Here is a 17,500-nt window from a genome sequence, read left to right as displayed (position 1 = left end):
GTAGACGGAAACTGAAAGAAGCCTGTCGTATATATGTATATATGTGTGTGTGTGTGTGAGTGTGTGTGTATGTTTGTGTGTCTGTGTTTGTCCCCCTAGCATTGCTTGACAACCAATGCTGGTGTGTTTACGTCACCGCCACCTAGCAGTTCGGCAAAAGATACCGATAGAATAAGTACTGGGCTTACAAAGAATAAGTCCCGGGGTCGATTTGCTCGACTAAAGGTGGTGCTCCAGCATGGCTGCAGTCAAATGACTGAAACAAGTAAAAGAGTAAAGAGTATATGATATTATTCTTTTTTATTAATTTTATCGACATTAATTGCAATCTATATTACTGAAGAGATCCCAGTGCAAAATTTCATTAAAAAAAAAAACTAATTTTTTCCAAAAATTTCTAAGAATCAAGATAGATGTTGGAACATCAAACCAGAGTTAAGTGCCGCCTTTGCTTTTTCTCTATATCATCATCATTGTTTAACGCCTGCCTTCCATGCAGGCATGGATTGAACAGTGTGACAGGAGACGGCCAGGGAGAAGACTACCCCAGGCTACTGTGTCTCTTTTGGCAGAGTTTTTACAGCTGGATGCTCTTCCTAACACTAACCACTCCACAGAGTACTCTGAGAGCTTTTTACATGGCACCAGCACAAGAGAGGACAGTTTCATCATGGTTTTTACAGTTGGATGCCCTTCCAAATGCCAACCACTTCACAGCGTGGAGTGGATGCTTATCCCATGGCACCAGCACCGGCAGGGTCACCAGGTAACTTGCAAAACAAGATAACAAAATAAATGTAAAAGTGATCTGTAAATTGACAACTCAATTTGCAGAACATTGGGAGGTTTACAAGTGAGAAATTTGAAATGAATTGTCCATTTGCAATTATTTCTTTTTTTATATCTCTTTCGTTTTTATAACAAATGTTTTATTCTACTCTTCTGTCTCTGTAACACACTCTCTCTCTTTCTCTCTTTCAGTGAGAAGCATTCTCTTACTCACTGCCTGCCACCAAGCATCACATGTGGACTCATTCAACACCACTTACATTTACTCTCTTTTGTATTATAAAGAAAAGAAAAAAAAAGAGGAAAGCGAAGAGGAGAAAGAAAGAAAGCTAAAAAGGAAAACAGAAATGAAAGGAAGGAGAGATGTGGGGAAGAAGGTGGAGTGAAAAAGAAAGACAAAGAGACGAAGAAAGAAAGGAGTAAGAAAGAGAAATGAAGAAGGTTGAAACAAAAGAGCAAAGAAGAAGAAAAATACAGAAGGTGGAAGAATGTTGCTTTACTCTATATAGAGGAGATGGTGGACTGTTGGAGAATCTGGTGTGTGTGTGTGTGTGAGTGTAAGTATGTGCAAGAGAAGGAGAGAGAAAGAGAGAGAGAAAGAGAAATCAAGAGTGTGTGAGAGAGAGAGAATGAGAGAAATAGTGTGTGTGTGTGAGTGAGAGAGAGAGAAAGTGTGTGTGAAAGAGAAAGAGTGTGTGAGAGAGAGAGAGAGCAAAAGAGAAATTGAGAGAGAAAAAGAGAAAGTGTGTGTGTTTGTGTAAGAAAGAGAGAGAGAGAAATAGAATGTGAGAAAGAGAGAGAGACAGTGTGAGAGAGAAAGAGAGAGTGAGGGACAAATAGAGAAAGAGTGTGTGAGAGAGAGAAATAGAGAAAAAGTGTATGTGTGAGAGAGTAAGACAGTAAGAGTGAGTGAGAGAGAGACAGTGTGTGTGTGTGCGTGCGCACAAATATTGGCCATTTTAAAACCTGCACATTTTTGAAATTGAAAATTTCTAATTGTTAATAACTACTGTTTCTATATACGATGGAATTAAGCTACAACGAACATTTACCAGCCTAACAGCACCAATTCTATTGCCTAGCAATAAAATAAATAGAAAAAGAAATCATTATAATTGTTTACTAATTAAGCAAAAAGAAGAAAAAAACAAAAAAAAAAAAAAAACCATTACAAAACGACTCATAATTACGTAATTACTTCAAATTTTATTGGGGTACATCTAAAGATTATTGTTTGTTTTCTCAACTAAATCTTATTCAATGGATGACTTGCAGGGTTGGATAACTAATGTGACCGAGGGAGTAACTTGTATAGAAACTAATGAAAATATAATTACTCTTTTACCCTTCAACCCTTTCACTTGTTTCAGTCCTTTGACTGCGGTCATGCTGGAGCACCACCTTTAGTCGAGGAAATTGACCCCAGGACTTATTCTTTGTAAGCCCAGTACTTATTCTCTCGGTCTCTTTTTGCTGAACCACTAAGTTATGGGGACATAAACACACCGGCATCGGTTGTCAAGCGATGGGGGGGGGAGGCAGACAGACATACAAACCCACACTCATATATATATATACATATACGACGGGCGTCTTTTAGTTTCCGTCTACCAAATCCATTCACAAGGCTTTGGTCGGCCCGAGGCTATAGTAGAAGACACTTGCCCAAGGTGCCACGCAGTGGGACTGAACCCGGAACCATGTGGTTGGTAAGCAAGCTACTTACCACACAGCCACTCCTGTGCCTAAAAATTTTTTTTTTAATTACAGAACATATTCTTAGAATTTTAGAATGGATCAAGGCTTATATTACTCACGACAGAGAATATGTTGAATACGAACAATCTCAGGAATAAATCTTTATTTTTTTGAAAATGTGATAAATTCTTGCACTTAAATTCCTTTTAACCATTAGCTTTCTTTTTGCCTTTTTTTTACTCACAAATTAATTTTTCCATATATAGGAATGAAAGTTTGAAGAATTTGAAATATCACAAGAACCTCTGGATACTACAGTATTGCTCTCATCCTCTCTCACTCTGTTAATCAACATATCAATCAAAATATCTATACCAATCCATCTAACTATCTACATATCTATCAACCTGCCTATCAATGTATCAATCAATCTATTTATCTATCTATCCATCTATTAACGTATGCCTGTTTCTCTATCTACCTGCTATATATATATATATATATATGTATATATATATAAGTAGGAAAAAGAAAATGGAGATTGTGAAGTTATTAAGAGTTTATTATCAACAACAAATCAAACAACATCCCTTACAGCCATTTCAATTATACACAGTGAATTAATTAAATATTTAAATATTAAGTTAATATTTCTGAGCTTAATATCATTTTCCTTTATATAAATATAAACTACAGGTTTTTATATGCATGCCTATTATTTTAAGGAAATCACCCCCCCCCCACACACACACAAAGAATATTAGGTATTGGACCAAAATGTCCTTGGATGGCACTATCCTTCCATGAGGCAAACATAACCTCTAATCAAATTATTCATATATATATATATATATATATACATGAGAGAAGGCTGAAAAGCTTGTAGGTGGACTATGAAGAAGTAATGCTAAAGCTGTGAAATGCTGAATGTATTAATTTGGAGTCTCATTAATAAATGCATTGTTTCTTTCCAGGGAATCTGACTATTCAAAGAAAACTTCAAAAGTAACTAGTAGCGACCTCTCTTGACAATTCACAAAATTTGGCCATCATGGTGGTGTTATCCAAGTGCTTGACTATTAGCATATCCCATGAGAGTGTTGAGAATATCCTGCACAATGAACTTGGCATAATGAATGTTTCTGGTCAGTGGGTGTCACATCTTATGACACCTGATCAAAAGCATATGAGGCTGATCTCATCATGTGGAAATGTGACATTGTTTCAGGCAGGTTCTCTTGGATGTTTCCCAATCCAGGATGAATAAGGAGTTCATTACTTTGAGTTTGAGACAAACAGACCATCCGTGTAATGGAATCCTTCCTCACCTTCTTCAAAGATGGTTGTTTTATCAGTGGAGAATATGATGGCCTCAGTTTTGGGGGTTCCAAAAGGCATTGTGTTTATTGAATATCCTGAAAAGGGTCACACTGTCAAAGGAGAGTACTAAGCTAAACTGGCTGAGGCAGGTATACTAAACAGCTGGAAAACTGAGAAAGGAGTCTTGTTTCATTCGGTCAGTGCCGCAGCACAAAAGTCTTCGGTTTCAATGGCTGCTCTGTGTGTGTGTGTGTCACATTGAATTGGTTGACCACCCTGCTTAACCTCCTGATTTGGCCCCATATGACTGTCATCTGCTCCCCCAACATGATGAAAAACTTGGCTGGGAACCAGTATAGCAGAGATGATGATAACATATCTGCTGCTGATGACTTTTTTTTGACCAACAGGATGAAAGGATCTTCACCAACAAGATCCAAGCACTGCAACATTGAAGGAAAAAGTGTGTGAACCACAAGGAGGAACTGTGTTGAGAAATAAACCCCATTTCATCCCATTCCTTCCATGAGAGTATGTTGGTTAGCCAATGAACTTGTCAGCTGACCCTCGTATATACCTGTTCGTTATCATGTTTAGTTATAATCTGAGAGATTACTCTATACTCTGATAACAATGACTGAGATAGTCAAAACTTACAAGTCACTGCCAATAGCATTCTTGTTTAAGAATAATAAAAACATGTGTGTGTGTGTGTGTGTGCGCGCGTATGGTGATTGTATACTCCTTAAGCAGAATTTGACCATCTCCTGTACCTACACCTTAGAACCATCGTGGCATCTGATGTGGCTTTTTAAAGCAGACAATGTTTTGAAAAGACACCCACATTGATTGCATATCCGATCTGGACCACCAAGAGCTGCAGTTAAGTTCTGATCTTTGTGGATCTTAAGACGTCTTTTGAGACCCCCATTAGAATTTCAAACCTTCTGGCATACATGGCATTGAAAGGTGTGCACAGACATATAGGCAGAATAGTTGGTGGAGGTTCGTTTTCCATGGGTTCACAAATGAGATTTGAACCCAGCAAAAGAAACGCATGGTCTGTCACAAACTGTGCACACAAAAAGGTCATTGTGATTCATCTTCTCGATCGTAACATTCTTCCTTAAATCTCTCTCTCTCTCTCTCCACACACACACCAGCAAGCCTTAACAGGGAGAATCAAACATAACAGTCGCTATACAGGTAAAGGAAACGCATGTATATAAGTGTATGTGTGTGTGTGCCAGAATGCTACAGTTAGTGTGTATGGACATAACGTGTGTGTCAAATAATGGAGCACAAAGAATTGCATATTTGCATGTGTGAGTGTCTCTATACGCATAAGCATTAGCATATATGAGTATGTGCGATAGTGAAAGTAACACGGTGTGTATGCGTTTGTGTATACATATCTGAGCGCAAAGAATTGCACATTCGAATACACTTGTGTGTGCAGGTGTGTATACATATATAGATGCATGCTAAACTGCTACAGCAATACATAAGGGTGCATGTGTGTGTGTGTGTGTGTTTGTGAATGTGAATACACGAGTGTTAGAGTGCATATGTGTGTGTGTATACATACATAAGTGCAAGTAAGTGCACACCTGAATGTATGTGTGTGTGTGTGTGTGAATGCTAAAGAGCCACCGTTAGTGTGCATGAGTGTATGCAAGTATTCAAAGTTTGAAATGCACAAGCACACACGAGTGAAATTGTTAGTGTGTATGCATTTGGGTATACCTGTGAGTGCGGAGGGCATGCATGCTAGATTACGTATGGGTGTACACGTGCGTATGAATGCTAAAATACTACTACAAGTTTGCATGAGTGTATGTGTGTGTGGTGTGTGTGTGCGCACATGCATACGCATTGAGATTTAGATGCGATTGCAGATTGTTGAGGAATTCCAGGTATGTCATTTGCCAACCGCCACCTCTCCAGCCCACCCCCCCATCCCCACATACATGCACACCTCTTCTTGTTAACATGGCTGGGCTGTGCTGCACACCTGAGAGAGCGAGAGGGGGGGATACAGATAGAGAGGCACACACACAGAAAGAGGGAAGCAGAGACAGAGAGAGAGCAGTGAGAGAGCAAGGAGAGAGAGAGAGAGCAGAGAGACAGACAGAGAAGAGGGAGGGAGAGAAAGAAAGACATAAAGAGAGAAAGACAGGAGGCATGTGTCTCATATTGCTAAAGGAACTACAGAAGGGAATAGAGGAAGGAAGGAAGGAAGGAAGGAAATTAGGAAAGAAAAGGAGGAAAAGCAAAGAAAGTAAAAATAAAGAAACACAAAGGGACACAAAGAAAAGGAAGAAAGCAACATGGAAGGAAGGAAAGAAGAAAGGAAAGGAGAAAGGTAGGGCCAATGGTGGTGGCGGCAGTGGTGGAGACTGAGGCCTGTTGATGGAGCTGCCTTAATTTAGGTTAATTAACAGAATCACTTCCAGATTTTGTCCAAGAATGGTGGAGGTAGTGGTGGTGGTGGTGGTGATGGTAGTGGAGGTTGTGGTAGTAGTTGAGGTAGAGTTGTAGAGGTGGTAGAAGTTGTGTGGGGGGTGGTGGTGGTAAATAGTTGCAGTTGTGTGGTAGTGAGGATGGTGCAGACAGTATTAATGATAGTGGTGGTGATGGATGTTGTAGTGGTGGTGGTGGGCGTGGTGGTGATTGATGCTGTAGTGGTGGTGGTGATGGATGCTGTAGTGGTGATGGATGTTGCAGTGGCGTTGGCAGTGGTAATGGATGTTGTGATGGTAGTAGTAGTGATGGATGTAGTGTTGGTAACAGTAGAGTTAGTAGTGGGGGTGGTAGTTGCAGTAGTGTAGTAGTGGTTAGTACTGACACTAGTTGTGGTTGTGGCTGTAGTTGTGGCATCGATGATGTTGGTTACAGCAGAGGTGGTAGTGGAAGTGACAATAGAAGGTTGTATTAACTTCAGAAGTGTTGGTGGTGGTAGTCAGTAGTGGTAGTTGTCATAGAAGTGGTTGTCATAGTAGTGCTAGTAGTAGTAGTAGTTGTGGTGGTGGTGGGGGGGTGGGGGGCATCAAACAGAATTTTCAGCTGATCTAACTGATTGAGAAAGAACCAAGCCTGGTATTTTCCAGATCCGATGGGGGTGGTTTGAGGGTGGTGGTGTTATATCCAACACCAGATTTAGCCACAGAAAAAAAAAAATTGGCTCAATTAGAGGTGTGCTTAATGAGGGGGCTGAATGTGGGGTGGTGTTGGGTGGTAGTCGGGTGGTAGTTTTCTTGTGCATAAGGTGTTTGAAAGAGGGGAGTGTTAGAGAGATGACGGGAGAGATGTAAAAGAGAGAAAGAGGGGGGAGAGAGAAAGAGAGGTAAAGCCGAGAAAAGAGAAAGCAAAAGTGAGAGAGAGGTTGAGAGAAAAAAAGAGACAAAAACATATACATGAAGGGTCAGAGACAGAGAAACAGATTCAAATGTAGGGGGGAGGAGAGAGAGAGAGAGAGACACACACACACACAGGGCAACAGAGAGAGAGAGAGAGAGAGACGCACACACGCAGGGCAACAGAGAGAGAGAGAGAGACATACAGAGGGCAACAGAGAGAGAGAGAGACACACACACAGAGGGCAACAGAGAGAGAGAGAGACATACACACACACACAGAGGGCAACAGAGGGAGAGAGCTAGACAGACACAGGGAGAAAGACAGAGAGAAGCATCCTTAATGAAGAAGGTAGTTGGAGGGGAGAGGAGAGAGAGGAGGGAAGCACACTTAATGAAGTACATAGGGATAGAGTGAAAAAGAGGAAGGGAGAAAGAGAAAGAGAAAAACAATGAAACAGGTTAAGAAAAACAGAGAGAGAGTGTGTGAGAGAGAAGGAAGAAAGAGTTAAAAAAAAGGAAATTTGAATCAAGGGAACAAAAACAGTAAACAAAAAGAAAATATCAATTTCCTCACAATTATTTATTTTATTAGTTTTGTTTTGATTTTATTCTGTGTTATTTTTTCTTCTTTATGGCATTGTTTAAATTCTTTGAGTGAAATTTCCTGAGCTAAGACTTAATATAATTTCAGTGGACAGATTGCATTTTCTTTTTAAATTTGAGAATTAGGTTAGGAAAGAAAAAAATAAATAAATAAATAACAGGAAAAAAAAAACAAAAAACGGGGGGTAAAAAAAAAGCATAGAAAAAGATAAAAGAAAAAAATTTTCAATTGCAAAATTTTAAAGTTCACACACACACACACACACACCATACACACATACACACACACAATAGCAATCCACACGTGTGATTTTCAAAATAATACTAATAACAAAACTAATAACTGCAACAACAACAGAATAAAATATGATGATCATGATGATGATGATGATGATGATGATAATTTCAGTGTTGTTTAACAAGTGCAATTTGTTCTGCAATCGTGTTGCAGCTTATGCAATTACACTGAAGTGGTCAGGAGTTTAAAATGCGTTCACTAGCTTTGTTTATGATTTTACGATAGAAAGGTATCACCTATCTTGCTGCAAATTGCTTTTTCCTCGTCATGGCCTCGCGTCTAATGCTTTCTTCCGTCGTTCCGTGGTGCGCCTATTGTTGGCCAAGTCGGCCTGGCTAGGTCTTTTAATCTTTTAGCATTTAGATTTACTCTTGTTTATTCACAGTTCTGAAACATGATCCCTAAGTGAGGAGGGTACCTGTGGAAGAGGTCGACCCAGGAAGACATGGGACGAGGTGGTGAAGCGTGACCCTGAAATATAGGGCCTCACAGAGGCAATGACAAGTGACCAAGACCTTTGGCAATATGCTGTGTTTGAGAAGACTCACCGTCAGTTATATTGTGTTAGTACTGTGAGTTTAAATTCCGCCGAGGTTGACTTTGCCATCCATCCTTTCATGGTCGATAAATCAAGTACCAGTGAAACACTGGGGTTGATGTAATTCTCCCCAAATTTCAGGCCTTGTGCCTTTAGTAGAAAGGATCATTATTATTATTAATATTATTAACAGAAATCTCCAATATCACCATTAATAACTACTTTTATTAAAGAATCTATCCTCATCATCATTGAAACAATTTGTTGTTGTTATTATTATTACTACTACTACTACTACTACTACTACTACTGAAAGAATTTGTTGTTGTTGTTGTTGTTATTATGGCTGATTGAATGGGCCATTGAATGCAAGGCTTCAAGGCAGTGACCGTGACATTTAACTGAGCCTGTCTATAGGCCTCAATGCTGAAATGAGAAAATTGTCATATTCATTTTCTACAATCATTGTAATAACTTAGGTAATGATGGTGGGAATGATTACAGTGATGCTGGTGGAGATGGTTAATGATGGTAATGAAGATGACGGTGATGATGACAATGATGATGATGACGATGCAGATAAAAATGGAAATGATGTAGTTGATAGCAACAATGATAAAGGGGATGGTAGCAATGATGATGATGACGATATTGCAGTGGTGAGGTGGTGGATGATGATGATGATGATAATGCTGATGTTGAGAATGACAGCAGTAAAAATAGCAACAATGATTATTATTATTATTATTATTATTATTACTAAGGCAGTGAGCTAGCAGAGTCGTTAGCACGCCAGGCAAAATGCTTAGCGGTATTTCACTCATCACTACGTACTGAGTTCAAATTCCGCCAGGGTCGACTTTGCCTTTCATCCTCTTGGAGTCGATTAAATAAGTACCAGTTACACACTGAGGTCAATGTTATCAACTTAATCCCTTCCCTCCAAATTTGAGGCCCTGTGCTTCCAGTAGAAAGGATCATCATTGTCATCATCACGGCAGCATTCTGGCAGGGTCGTTAGCACGCCGGGCAAAAATGCTTAACAGTATTCCACCCATTGCTACATTCAGAGTTCAAATTCTGCCGGGGTCGATTTTGCCTTTCATCCTTTCAGGGCTGGTAAATTAAGTATCAGTGAAACAAAGGGGCCAATGCAATCAACTAGTCCCCTCCTACCAAATTTGAGGCCTTGTGCCTCCAGTAGAAAGGAATTATTATTATTATTATTATTATTATTGTGATGATGCTAATAATCTTTCCTGCTATAGACGTCAGGCCTGAAAATTTGGGGGACAGGTTAAGTTGATTACATCAACCCCAGTACTCAACTGGTACTTAATTTATTGACCCCAAAAGTCTGAGAGGCAAGCCTCAGCGGAATTTGAACTGATAACATAAAAATAGACGAAATGCTGCTAAAGATTCGGTCAGATTGCTGCCTTGATGATAACAATGATGATTCCGAATTCTGGCACGAGGCCAGGCACTTCAGCAGAGGGACTAAGTTGATTACACTGACCCCCACTGCTCAACTGGTACTTATTTCATCAATGCCAAAAGGATGAAGGTCAGAGCTGACCTTGGTGGGATTTGAATTCAGAACAAAGACAGATGAAATGCCATTAAGTATTTCGTCCAACATGCCAAGGATTCTACCAAAGAAGAAGAGTGCTATTAAGAATTCCGTCTGATGTCCTAAGTATTGAGATGCCACTAAGCATGCTACAACGAAATGTAAGTAAATATTTTGTTTGACGTCCTGAGTATTCGGCAAGCAGGGGGAGGAGGGCATTGGACCAGGTAAGGCAGCCTGGTCGATACATTCATCTCACAATCATGTGGTGTCAGGTTCAATCCATGTGCGTGGAACCTTTGACCAATGGCTTTTCTTACAACATTAAGACAACTAATGTCATCATTCCAGTTAAATTTATTAGATAGAGACAGTGCAGAAGCCCCATCCTCTCTCTCTCTCTCTCACACACAAACACACAGAAACACACACATTTGAGGTGCCATGTAGAAAACATACCCAGTGTACTCTACTAGGTGGTTGATATTAGGAAGACAAGCTAGATGCTGCAGACACGCCATGCCAAAGCACATGTTGGAACCAGACACAGTCCTCTGTCTTACCAGCTCAAATCAAACAGTCTAACCCATACAAGCAATAAAATGGACATAAAATAATGATCAATATCTATATATATATACATATATAATACAAAATATCTATATATCAATATCTATCTCTCTCTATATATATATATATATATATATATACATATATAATACAAAAATGGGACAAGAATGCAAAACATCCAGACAGTTAGGTGATACAAACAAAGAGAGAACAAAACATCCAGAAAGACGATACAAGGAAAACAAGGACGGGCCATTTGGAGTTTTCTATCCTCAGTCGAGTTCCAGATTATCTTTACAATTTCAGCTGGTTATACTCGAGATTGCTCCAATCTGGCCAGCCCAAAGGAAAAGATAAGCTAAGTGCATTAGATTCCTTGGAAGAAAGCAGCGAATGTATGTACACAAAACAAGGACAGAGAAATATTACACAAATACAAATAACAGGACATAACAACAGGTGTCTTTCAACTAAGGACGAATTAAATTAAGCTGGCATGTGTGGAAGTAAAGCCTTACAGCAGGGACATAAGATTTAACAGGCACAGGGAGGAATATAGATGTTGCATAGATGGTAATTGAACCAAGAAAGTCCAGGCCTGGCCAAACACTGGTCATGTAAGGAGAGAAGAGAGAGAGAGGTAGAGGCAGAGGGATAGAAGAATTAAGGAGGGGGCGAGACAAAATGAAAGAGACACAGTGAAGTGAAAGAGGAGGAAAGTGAGCATGAAGAGAAAGAAAGAATAATAGAGTCATACAAAATTTAGATGTGTACAAAATACACACACACACAGAATTAGCCCTCTGTTGGTAACAACGACAAGGGTTCTATTCAACCAATAGAACAGCCTGTTCGTAAAATCAACATGTAAGTGGCTGAGCACTCCACAGACACGCATACCCTTGACGTTATTCCCAGGGAGATTCAGCATGATGCAGAATGTGACATGGCTGGATCTTTGAAATACAGGTACTACTCAATTTTGTCAGACAAGTGGACTGGAGCAACGTGAAAATGAAGTGTCTTGCTGAAGGACACAACGCGTCGCCAGGAATTGAACCCTCCATCTTATGATTGTGAGCCGGATACTCTAACCAGCAACCCACATGTTTTCTCTCTCTCTCTCTCTTTCTCTACACACACACATATATATATATATATATATATATATATGTTTTATATACATATATATTGGTAACCTCATCGCTTTAGAGCAGTCTGAATACTGACAGCATCAATATTGTACTGGAAATCAATCACATCAATTGTATTAGTTCAGTGGCAGGAATGGGGTAAAAAAAAAAAAAATTAAAAGAAAAAAAAGCAAAGACAGAAAAGGTACCAAAGAGAGAGAGAGAAAGAAAGAGGAGAGAAAATTGGTTTTGTGGCTAATCAGGAGAAATCAATTTTATAGGAATTAAACATTTTGTAGTTTTTATTTATTTATTTGCTCACTGTTGTTGTTATTATTATTATTATTATTATTATTATCATTATCATTTATACAAATGCAATAGTAGTTGCATACTTCTCGATAACTCCCCTACTCATGCCACCGCCGTTCCCTGCCAAGCTCTCCTGCCCTTTCACAATGCACCTACATGTCTATCAGAAAATAGCATCAAACGTAAAAAAAAAAAAAAATAATAATATATAAATATATACATAAAATAAATTAGTGCGAGAAAAAAGAAAAAAGTATCTTAGTGTGAAATGGTTTTTTTAGTTATCTAATAAATCCAACAAGAAAAGACTATTTTTGACATGCAGTCATCTGAGTGGAAAAATAACTAAACACACACATACACACATGTATATATTAGACAGTCCATGCATTTGACTACATACATACACACACACACATATATAATAAATATATAATAAATATATAATATATAGGAGTGGCTGCGTGGTAAGAAGCTTGTTTCCCAACCACATGGTTCCAGGTTCAGTCCCACTGCATGGCAACTTGGGCAGGGGTTTTCTGTTATAGCCTCGGGCCGACCAAAGCCTTGTGAGTGAATTTGGTAGAGTAAAACTGAAAGAAGAGCATTGTACATCATCATCATGGTTTAACGTCTACTGTCCATGCTAGCATGGGTTGTACGACTTGATTGAGAGCTTGTAAGCCAGAAGGTTGCACCAGGCTCTAATCTGATCTGGCAAAGTTTCTAGAGGTGGATGCCCTTCCTAATGCCAATCACTCTGAGAGTGTAGTGGATGCTTTTACATGCCACTGGGATGAGGGCCAGTCAGGTGGTACTGGCATTGACCACGCTCAAATGGAGCATTTCATGTGCCACTTGCACAGGAGCCAGTCCGGTGGCACTGGCAACGACCATGCTCGAATGGCGTACATATACATAGTTGAAATTTACAGAAAAACAAAAGACGAAGACAGGTGTATAAACAACAAACAGGTGTATTAGTTTGTTGCTCAGGAAAGTGAGAAAGTCTTTTATGCTTCGAGCCTATGCTCTTTAACAGAAAGGAACACAAGGAAATAAACAGAGAGAGAATAACAAAAAACTTGTGGATTTAGCAATAAGTATGTATGCATTTGTATGTCTGTCTCTCTCCCCCACCATCGCTTGACAACCAATGTTGGTGTGTTTATGTCCCTGTAAATTAGCAGTTCAGCAAAAGAGGCCAATAGAATAAGTACTAGGCTTACAAAGAATAAGGCCTGGGGGTTGATTTGTTCAACTAAAGGTGGTACAGGAGCAGAGCTACAGCCAAATGACTGAAAAAAGTGAAAGACTATATATATCTATGTGTATGTGTCTCTCTCTCTCTCTCTCTCTCTCTATATATATATATATATATATAAAATTTAAAGGACTGACCACTAAAAGTGGACAGTCAATATGCTAGATATAGACGTCAAAATCATGCACACACATATATACACACACACATACAAAGAAATGGTATAAAATAAAGATAAAATTTAAAAGACAAAAACTAAAAGAAAGACTAAAACCCATCCCCCTTATCCTCCTCCTCCTTATGGTCATCATCATCATCATATTCATACTTTCTATGTCTGCTGCTGTTGCTGCTGGTGATGTTTTGCTGCTCAATGAATTTATTTTTGATTCAATCCTGATTTACTATGGTGGTTGGTTGTTGTTGTTATTTTCAACAACAGAAAATATATAGATAAAAAAATATATAAAAACAGACATACAATAAAAACAACATCCATAGAACCACAAAAAAAAAGCAAAAGAAAGAAAAGGAGATCATAAAAAAGAAACAAAACTATGGCCATGCATGAAAAAAAAATTACAAAAGCTAAAGAAAACTAATGAATAAAGCACATGACAAGCTCCCCCCCATACACACACACACACCTTCCTAACCCAACACCAAAGAAATCAGTCACTTTAGTAATTCTTCTCACCTGTTGTTTTGGAGGGAGAGAGTGGAAGAGAGAAAAGATAGGGTGTGATAGAGAGAGGGGGAGAGAAAGAGTGAGAGAGGCAAGCAGAGAGAGAGAGAGAGAGAGAGAGAGAGAGAAAATTCTATTGCTATGTCTCCTCAGTACCAAGTGTTACAAGATGGAGGATACCTCCCACACACACACACACACACACACAATACACTCTCTCAGACCAATATGAGCTGCCTCCACTCTGTCTCTGTTCTGTGATTCTTTCAATCCAAGTACATTATCCCCTCATCACTGCCACCACCAACTCCGTTTCGACATTCTCAAGCTGAATGCTGTTTCCAGATTGGTCATGTCTGTGAAAAGCAGGTGAGCCAATACTGCATACAACCAAAATATCAATGCCCTGCAGTTACAATTAATATTGATATAATTAGACAAGACTGATAGTTGCTGAAGGCAGACACCTTCCTTGTTGGTGAAAGCAGTGTGGTGGACAGCGAAAAACCTGGCTGATGACAGTCAAGGCCAATCTGGAACCCAACCTAAACCCCATATCTACGGTGTTCGCCTCTGGAATAAGGAGTGGTTGGAGATCACGCGGTCGTTAGCCTCAAATCGCCAGGTCTGGTCGGCGTTTGTGAGAGATGCAGCATTGAGGATGAATGAAGCCAGCTCAACCCATCCCGGGTGGATGCTGTCTCAAGTCAAGTTCAGTGGCTATGGTAATCAGCTCATGATCATAAGGTAATGGGTTCAATACTCTGTGACACGCAGTCCACTCAGCCAGCAAATACAGTAATCCCTCGACTATCACAGGTGTTGTGACAGATGAAAACCACTCCACTTACATTCACCTCCTTGTACCTTGAGGCCATGCCCTGGCACATCACAATCATCTTCTTCCTCTATCTTCTCTCTCTTCTCCTCAACAGCAAAGTACATGTTTCTGTCCCCCCATCATAGTCTAATCTAACATCACCTGACACAAACCCTACTTCCCCAATACCACACCCCCATCTAAATTGAGGGGTTTTTCTCTTGCAAGTTATTTGGCGACCTCATCAGTGCTGGTGCCATGCAAAATGCACCCAGTACACTCAGCAAAGTGCAGAGCATTAGGAAGGTCATCAAGCCATAGGAACTATGCCACAACTAACAGTAGAGTTTGGTGCAGTCCTTTGATTTGCAACCTCGTCAAAACTGTCCAACACATGTCAGCATGGAAAAACAGGATGATGATGATATGTGTGTGGGGACCATTTTCTGTAATTAAAACCCTTTAAGGTGGTGTCCCAGCATGGATGTACTCCAATGACTGAAACCAATAACAAAAAAAAAACGATCTTATCCTTATTTATATAAATTTACATATATATAGGCGCATGAGTGGCTGTGTGGTAAGTTGCTTGCTTACGAATCACATGGTTCTGGGTTCAGTCCCACTGCATGGCACATTGGGCAAGTGTCTCCTACTATAGCCTCGGACTGACAAAAGCCTTGAGAGTGGATTTGGTAGACAGACACTGAAAGAAGCTCATCTTGTATGTATGTATGTATGTATGTATGTATGTATGTATGTATGTATATATATATATATATATATATATATATCTGTGTGTGTGTATGTGTATATGTGTGTGTTTGTCGCCCATTGCTGTGTTTATGTCTCCGTAACTTAGTGGTTCGGCAACAAAGACGAATAGAATAAGTACTAGGCTTACAAAGAATAAGTCCTGGGATCGATTTGTTCAACTAAAGGCAGTGCTCCAGCATGGCCGCAGTCAAATGACTGAAAAAAGTAAAAGCAATAATGTAAAACAAGCCATTTTCTCCGACATTATGACGATTCTGCTGAAGCACAACGGTAATTATTTCAGTGGAGAATCGTACAGCAGTTAACTCTTTTGAGACCAACCTATCCAAGGCTGCTACAGGTTCCCTGATACAAACTTCCTGTTTTTAAGTGATCAAAAGATGGACAAAATGCCACTAAGCATTTTGTCTGTGTATTAACAATTCTACCAGCTTGCCACCTTACATTAGTTATTTTACTAAATTACTTCATTATTTTGAAAATAAATTAAAACAAAGGCAGTTGCTGGTGACACGTAAAAAGCACCAACTGATTGTGATCGTTGCCAGCTTCCCCTGGCCCTTGTGCCGGTGGCACGTAAAAACTACCCACTACACTCACGGAGTTGTTGGTGTTAGGAAGGGCATCCAGCTGTAGAAACACTGCCAGATCAGACTGGAGCCTGGTGCAGCCTCCTGGCTTTCCAGACCCCGGTCGAACCGTCCAACCCATGCTAGCATGGAAAACGGACATTAAACGATGATGATGATGATGATGATGCAGTGTATTTCAACAGAGATAGGGAAACAAAAGGGCTGGCCTTTTGATAACACCCAGCTTAAAACTACCCCTGGTTCTACAATGCATATTGCCTGCCTTAACCCATTAGCATTTAAACTGGCCATATCCAGTCAAAATATTCTACCCATTTTAAATCCAAGCGAGCCAGATCTGACATCTCACACTAACCTTACAATGCCATTATCAAAATAGACAATCACAGCATCAGAATCTCAAAACTACAAGATTAATACATGCTTAATTCGAAACAATGCAAATAAATAAGCGTCACATTTGACAGAGATATATGAGCGCTGTGAATTAACAAAAGATGTTCTTCAAAATTTCATGTTAATTTTTGTTCCAAATACCAGCTTAACAATGACAAATGTATTTTAACTAAATTCTTCATTATCTCCAAAATTAATTGAAACAATTGCAGAAATAGAGCAACGTAACGGATTAAATCATACACCTCAGGGTAATTAGGAATGAGTAATGCCAACTCTTAATTATTTGAAAAAATGTGTTTCAAGGCCTTGAATTTTTTTGTTTGTTTCTTTTTTGGTGGGGGGACATCAGAGCTTTACTGGTTGCATTCCAGACATACCAGAGACATTCACATTCACAAAAGTAAATAAATAAATAAAAAGGGGTGGTGGGGAAAAGCTGTCTCTTTGACAGTGAGTGCATTGTGAATTAATTGGAGCAGAAGGATTAAACTAAATCAAGATCAAGATAAAGTGCTATGCCCCCCCACGGCCACATCGTAAATGATAGGGGAGTAGGGACTAAAACCAGACATGGTTCCTCCCAATGACGTTTTTTGCCACTAGATCCTATAAAGGAGCTGTTGCGGTAATGAACCAGGAAACGTGGTTGGAATTCCTCCTGGCCTTGCTTGAGATATCTTCTTCAATAATAAAAATCATATTGTGAATCGTATAAGCATACATACATATATATATATATATACATATATATATTGCAATTAATTCAAAG

The 17,500-nt window shown here is 39.4% G+C and overlaps 1 protein-coding gene and 1 long non-coding RNA gene across 2 annotated transcripts in view; one reads left to right on the top strand and one right to left on the bottom strand.

The window, feature by feature from the left end:
- The window catches only part of LOC118766302, a 17,351-nt gene extending 16,700 nt beyond the window's left edge, over positions 1-651 (top strand). The window contains exon 3 of the long non-coding RNA XR_005002221.1: positions 629-651. This is a non-coding gene — a long non-coding RNA (uncharacterized LOC118766302). The remainder of the gene's footprint in view (positions 1-628) is intronic.
- Positions 1-17,500, bottom strand: part of LOC115219910 (mannosyl-oligosaccharide 1,2-alpha-mannosidase IA) — a 533,489-nt gene that overhangs the window by 195,195 nt on the left and 320,794 nt on the right. The gene's annotated exons all lie outside the window — the stretch shown is intronic.

The sequence above is a fragment of the Octopus sinensis genome, linkage group LG15, assembly GCF_006345805.1.
Source record: "Octopus sinensis linkage group LG15, ASM634580v1, whole genome shotgun sequence".
Classification (NCBI taxonomy): Eukaryota; Metazoa; Mollusca; class Cephalopoda; order Octopoda; family Octopodidae; genus Octopus; species Octopus sinensis.
Note: the sequence above shows the minus strand (reverse complement) of the source record. Positions and strands in the feature narration are given on the sequence as shown.